The sequence below is a fragment of the Bos indicus genome, chromosome 29 (genome assembly GCF_029378745.1).
Source record: "Bos indicus isolate NIAB-ARS_2022 breed Sahiwal x Tharparkar chromosome 29, NIAB-ARS_B.indTharparkar_mat_pri_1.0, whole genome shotgun sequence".
NCBI classification, from domain to species: Eukaryota; Metazoa; Chordata; class Mammalia; order Artiodactyla; family Bovidae; genus Bos; species Bos indicus.
This window is the reverse complement of record NC_091788.1, coordinates 43705475-43712615: the sequence shown is the minus strand read 5'-3', so window position 1 is coordinate 43712615 and position 7141 is coordinate 43705475.

Sequence of the window (7141 nt, the reverse complement as noted above, 5' to 3'; positions counted from 1 at the left end):
AAGTGCTTTGAATCCAGTTGTCATCTGCTGAGCGTTGCTGTTAAAATGTTCCAGTTTGGCGGGCCAAATGTGAATTTGCATGTGTCTTCTTTAACACTGTTAAGTTGGGATCTGAGTTAGGGTACAGGTTTATTAATTCCCCAGAAATTAAGGGCACATGAAAAGATGCTCAGTATCATTAGTCATTCAGTTCAGTTCAGCTCAGTTCAGTTGCTCAGTCATGTCCGACTCTTTGTGACGCCATGAATCGCAGCACGCCAGGCCTCCCTGTCCATCACCAATTCCTGGAGTTTACCCAAACTCATGTCCATCAAGTTGGTGATGCCATCCAGCCATCTCATCCTCTGTCGTCCCCTTTTCCTCCTGCCCCCATTCCCTCCCAGCATCAGGGTCTTTTCCAATGAGTCAACTCTTCACATGAGGTGGCCAAAGTACTGGAGTTTCAGCTTTAGCATCAGTCCTTTCAATGAACACCCAGGACTGGTCTCCTTTAGAATGGACTGGTTGGATCTCCTCGCAGTCCAAGGGACTTTCAAGAGTCTTCTCCAACACCACAGTTCAAAAGCATCAATTCTTCGGCGCTCAGCTTTCTTTACAGTCCAACTCTCACATCCATACATGACCACTGGAAAAACCATAGCCTTGACTAGATGGACCTTTGTTGGCAAAGTAATGTCTCTGCTTTTTAATATGCTGTCTAGATTGATCATAACTTTCCATCCAAGCAGTAAGCATCTTTTAATTTCATTAGTCATTCCTATTGCTGCTATGTCGCTTCAGTCTTGTCTGACTCTGTGCAACCCCACAGACGGCAGCACACCAGGCTCCCCCGTCCCTGGGATTCTCCAGGCAAGAACAATGGAGTGGGTTGCCATTTCCATTAGTCATTAGGGAAAGGCAAATTAGATCTACAACTAGATACCATCAACATCTATTAGCAAGACAAAAAAAATTTTAACTGAAGATATCAAATGGTGACTAGGATGCAGAGCAACTGAAACTCTCATATTCTGCTGATGGGAATCCAAAATGGTACAACCACTCCAGAAAACAGTTTGGTAATTCCTTATAAAATTAAACATATACTTACCATGTTGTTGTTGTCATTGTTGTTCAGTGGCTAAGTAGTGTCCAATTCTTTGAGACCCCATGGAAGGCAGCACGCCAGGTCTTCCTGTCCTTCTCTGTCTCCAGGAGTTTGCTCAAACTTATGTCCATTGATTTGATGATGCCACCCAACCATCTCATCCTCTGCCGCCCTCTTCTCCTTTTGCCTTCAATCTTTTCCAGCATCAGGGTCTTTTCCAATGAGTTGGCTCTTCCCATCAGGTGGCCAAAGTATTGGAGGTTCAGCTGCAGTATCGAGCCTCCAATGAATATTCAGGATTGATTTCATAGCCCAGCAATCCCGCTTTGAGGTATTTACTTAATACATATAAAGACTTGGAACTTCCCCGGTGGTCAAGTGGTTAACACTCTGCTCTTCCACTGCCTGGGGCACAGGTTTGATCCCTGCTCTGGGAACTAAGATCCTGCATGCTGTGCAGTCCAGCCAAAAAATAGGAAAAACAATATGAAGGCTTAAATTCACAAAACAACCGGTACATGAATGCTTATAGAAATTATTCACAATAGCCCCAAATTGAAAACAACTGAAATATTTATCAATAGGCAAATAAACAGTGCTAGAGCCATGCAACAGAAGAGTACTCAGCAATGCTTCCCAGGTGGCGCTGGAGGTAAAGAACCTGCCTGTCATTGCAGGAAATGAAAGTGACGAGGGCTCAATCCCTGGGTCCAGAAGATTCCCCTGGAGTAGGAAATGGCAACTCACTCCAGTATTCTTGCCTGGAGAATCCCCTGGACAGAAGAGCCTGGCAGGCTACTGTCCATAGCATTGCAAAGAGCTGGACACGACTGAAGTGACTTAGCACAGCACTCAACAATAAAGAGGAGTTAACTTTTTTTTTCTTCTGGAGTTAAATATTGATACATGCAACAACATGGATAAATTTAGGAAATTCCCTGACAGTCCAGTGGTTAGGACTCTGCTCATGGGATGGCCAGAAAAAAAAAAGAAAGAAAGAAAGAAAAACAAACACGGGATAAATCTAAATGCATTTCACTAAGAGGAAGAACCTAATTCCTGGTTACACACCATGCGACTTCATTTATATGGTCCCCTGGAAAAGGCAAAACTTTAGGAATGAAGGACAGGATGCTAGTGGTTGGGGGTGGGAGGAGGGTTTAACTGCATCTTGAAGGAATTTTTTGTGCGACGAAATTGTTCTCTATCCTGATTTATCCTTCAATCTAACTATATGCTAAAAAATCATACACATACATCAGAAACAATGAATTGTATTATACGTAAATTTTTAAAAGTTGGTTTTTCCACTAGTCAGGTATGGATGTGATGCTGCTGCTGCTGCTAAGTTGCTTCAGTCGTGTCCAACTCTGTGCGACCCCATAGATGGCAGCCCACTAGGCTTGCCCGTCCCTGGGATTCTCCAGGCAAGAACACTGGAGTGGGTTGCCATTTCCTTCTCCAATGGATGTGATAGTTGGACTATAAAGAAAGCTGAGCGCCGAAGAATTGATGCTTTTGAACTATGGTGTTGGAGAAGACTCTTGAGAGTCCCTTGGACAGCAAAGAGATCAAACCAGTCAACCCTCAAGGAAATCAGTCCTGAATATTCAATGGAAGGACTGATGCTGAAGCTAAAACTCCAATACTTTGGCCACCTGATGTGAAAAACTGACTCATTGGAAAAGACACTGATGCTGGGAAAGATTGAAGGCAGGAGGAGAAGGGGACAATAGAGGATGGGCTGGTTGGATAGCATCACTGACTTGATGGACATGAGTTTGAGCAAGATCTGGGAGTTGGTGATGGACAGGGAAGCCTGGTGTGCTGCAGTCCATGGGATCGCAAAGAGTCGGACATGACTGAGCAACTGAACTGAACTGAAGAAAAAAGAACCCCAAGGGACAAGGCAGTCCTCAGGCCCAGAAGGGGTGTGCTCTCCCACTGTCTCATCTCTGCAGTCAGTATCTCTTCCACTTCTAGCTCCTTAAGCAGGGTCATCAGCCCATACAACTCTCCTGGTGATTCACCCCAGCATGCTACAACCTTCACATCTAGTTGACACACATCCCCATAATGACAGCTGACTTTGGCTTGTTCACCAAGGTATCCCTAAGGGCTCAGAACAGTGCTTGTATAGAAGTTACTCAATAAATGTCTGTTGATTGAGCAAATATTTATTAGCTCTTTATCTCACTGGCTCCAAGTTCCTAAATCTACTCTAAGTTAAATACTCACTTTGGCCTCCCCACCTCATCCAATAATGTCACTTGCTCTAATTCCACTCCTAGAATTTTGGCACTTAGCATTTCTGCTCAGGTGTTGGCTCCCACGAAAGGGTCTCCTGTTGTCTCAGGTAAGAATTCCTCTGGTAGCTGTATGCCTACAAAGGCAAAAAGGAAAGATATAGCCATCCGAATGCAGAGTCCCAAAGAATAACAAAGAGAGGTAAGGAAGACTTCCAAAGTGATCAATGCAAGGAAATAGAGGAAAACAATAGAATGGAAAGACTAGAGATCTCTTCAAGAAAATCAGAGATACCAAGGGAATATTTCATGCAAAGATGGGCACAATAAAGGACACAACTCTTATGGACCTAACAGAAACAGAAGATATTAAGAAGAGGTGGCAAGAATACACAGAACTATACAAAGAAGATCATAATAACCCAGATTACCATGATGGTGTGATCACTCACCTAGAGCCAGACATCCTGGAGTGTGAAATCAAGTGGGAAGGAACATAGGAGGCATTACTATGAACAAAGCTAGTGGAGGTGATAGAATTCCAGCTGAGCTATTTCAAATCCTAAAAGATGATGTTATGAAAGGGCTGCACTCAATATGCCAACAAATTTGGAAAACTCAGCAGTGGTCACAGCACTGGAAAAGGTCAGTTTTCATTCCAATCCCAAAGAAAGGCATGCCAAAGAATGTTCAAATTACTGCACAATTGTGCTCATTTCACATGCCAGCAAAGTAATGCTCAAAGTTCTCCATGCTAGGCTTCAATAGTATGTGAACGAAGAGCTCCCAGACGTTCAAGCTGGATTTAGAAAAGACTGAGGAATCAGAGGTCAAATTGCCAACATCCACTGGATCATAGAAAAAGCAAGAGAATTCCAGAAAAACATCTACTTCTGCTTCATTGACTACACTAAAGCCTTTGACTCTGTGGATCACAACAAACTGTGGAAAATTCTGAAAGAGATGGGAATACCAGACCACCTGACTTGCCTCCTGAGAAACCTGCATGCAGGTCAAGAAGCAACAGTTAGAATCAGACATGGAACAATGGACTGGTTCCAAATTGGGAAAGGAGTACATTAAGGCTGTATATTGTCACCCTGCTTATTTAACTTCTAGGCAGAGTACATCATACAAAATTCTGGGCTGGATGAAGCACAAGCTGGAATCAAGATTGCCAAGAGAAATATCAATAACCTCAGATACGTAGATGACACCACCTTTATGGCAGAAATCAAAGAGCCTCTAGATGAAGGTGAAAGAGGACAGTGAAAAAGCTGGCTTAAAACTCAACCTTCAGAAAACTAAATTCATGGCATCCAGTCCCATCACTTCATATCAAACAGATGGAGAAACAATGGAAACAGTGACAGACTTTATTTTCTTGGGCTCCAAAATCACTGCAGATGGTGACTGCAGCCATGAAATCAAAAGATGCTTTCTCAGAAGAAAAGCTATGACAAACCTAGACAGCGTATTAAAAAGCAGAGACATTACTTTGCCAGCAAAGGTCTGTAATAGTCAAAGCTATGGTTTTTCCAGTAGTCATGTATAGAGGCGAGAGTTGGACCATAAAGAAGGCTGAGCACTGAAGAAGTGATGCTTTTGAACTGTGGTGCTGGAGAAGACTCTTGAGAGTCCCTTGGACTGCAAGGAGATCAAACCAGTCAATCCTAAAGGATATCAGTCCTGAATGTTCATTGGAAAGACATGCTGAAGCTGAAGCTCCAATACTTTGGCCACCTGATGCGAAGAGTCGATTCATCAGAAAAGACCTTGATGCTGGGAAAGATTGAAGACAGGAGGAGAAGGGGACAACAGAGGATGATATGGTTGGATGGCATCACCAACTCCATGGACATGAGTTTGAACAAGCTCCAGGGGATGATGAAGGACAGGGAAGCCTGGCGTGCTGTAGTCCATGTGGTCGCAAATAGTCAGACAGAACAAGCTGCATGCCACTCTGGGCCCTCAGCGTGAGCCAGTGGAAGCAACCCTGGCCTCATTACAAAGGATAGAGCCCACCATGGAGTTGGCACTCTCCTCGGGCAGGGAGAAGATGCCAGTGGGCCACATGGGCTGAGAAGTCACCTTGGAGCCACCAAATGCTGCTTCCGTGCCTCAATAGCAGCGCATGTATGTGCAGGTATGTGTCTGCCAGAGAGCACTTTGGTTCAGTCTCATCCCTTCATAGTGTTTATGTTTTCCTTTCGTTTCCCTCAGCACTCCATGGTTGTAGATGACTGGTAGTCGGTGTTTGGTCATTTGGGGTTGTAATAATGCCCCAGGGGTTTCTGGAATCCCCTGGGTTTCTGCCTATTTCCCTCCAAGCTGGTTGAAACTGAGGGCTATTTATGTCCAAACAGTGGTTACTTCCTCTGTCCTTTATGCCTGGCCAGGGGACCTCCTCCACAGGAAATCTTTACACACGTTACACAGGTGGTCATGTAAGACTCATGACCTTCCTTACCACAATCTTAGGTACAAACAATGTCCAGGTAAATAGATAGAAAGTAACCAGCACAGGTACACAACAGTTTTCTTCAGGCTCTCAGCAGACTGATTCATTTTCCCTGGGTTGACTCCACCTCTACCCAAAAAGGTTTTTTTCTGTTGGTTCCCAGGCATGGAGAGTGCAAGGGATGTGCGCCCAATAGTGGCCTGAAGGTGCCCTGCGCTGGGACTCAAGCCGTATCCACTTGGTCAACTTTCACTGTGTCAGTCAAAGTCAGAGCTACATATAGGTGGCTCAAGAGCTAGGTCTGCCCACAAATGTGTTTGTTTCAGTCCACACAGTGTATTCAAGTTTTTCAACTGTTGCCAACATTTTTATTTTAAAAATAATTTTATTTATTTTTGGCTGCACTGGGTCTTTCATTGCTCTGCACAGGCTTTCTCTAGTTGTGGAGAGCAGGGGCTACTCTCTAGCTGCGGTGCACTGGCTTCTCACTGTGGTGGCTTCTCTTGACGCCGAGCACAGGCTCTGGTGTGCGTGGCCTTAGTACCTGGCTCCTGGGCTCCAGCGTGCAGGCTCAGTAGTTGTGGTGCACAGGCTTAGCAGCTCCAAAGCATGTGGGATCTTCCTGGACCAGGGACCCAACCATTATCCCTGCATTGTAAGATGGGCTCTTAGTCACTGGACCACTAGGAAAGCCCCGCCAACACTTTGGGAGGTTTCTCAAGAAAATCAGATTGGACATTACCAGGCCACACTTCCCTTCTTTCAGTAGGTGACTGGCTAGCAGATGCCCTCTTTGGATGGGGTAGGCATCCTCCTCGGATCTAGTTTCCTCTCTCCTCCCACTCCCACTTCTTTCCTCTCTTTTCCTGCCTTCCTTTCCCAGGCCCTTGTGAAGTACTAGCTGATAGTAGGTGCTCAGTAGTCCTGAGTATGAAAAATACACAAGACTCAGCCATCAGCATGTGGAGTAGGCTTTAAAATGGGGTGGCCTTACTGGTGGGGGGATGTATTCCATGCAGAGGGGATGGCAGGAACAGTAAAAATGGAGACCGGAGAATGCAGGGCTACAGGGATAAGAGTTGTGGCCGAGGGGTATCTCCCAAGTAGGCAGGTCCATTATCAGGAATTCAGGACACCCAGTCCGATCCACTGAATGTGGGACTGAGGCGTTTAATAATTCACAACGCAGTCAGAATTTGATCAGCAGGAAGTGGATGGGAAGGTGCTGGGCTTTGGAGTCACAAAAACTTATCTGAGTGTTCGAGTCCTTGCGTGTCCACAAGTCGCTCCTGTTTCCTGGCTTCTTTAGAACACAGCTGTACAGTACAGGGGTGAAAGTTAAGGGAG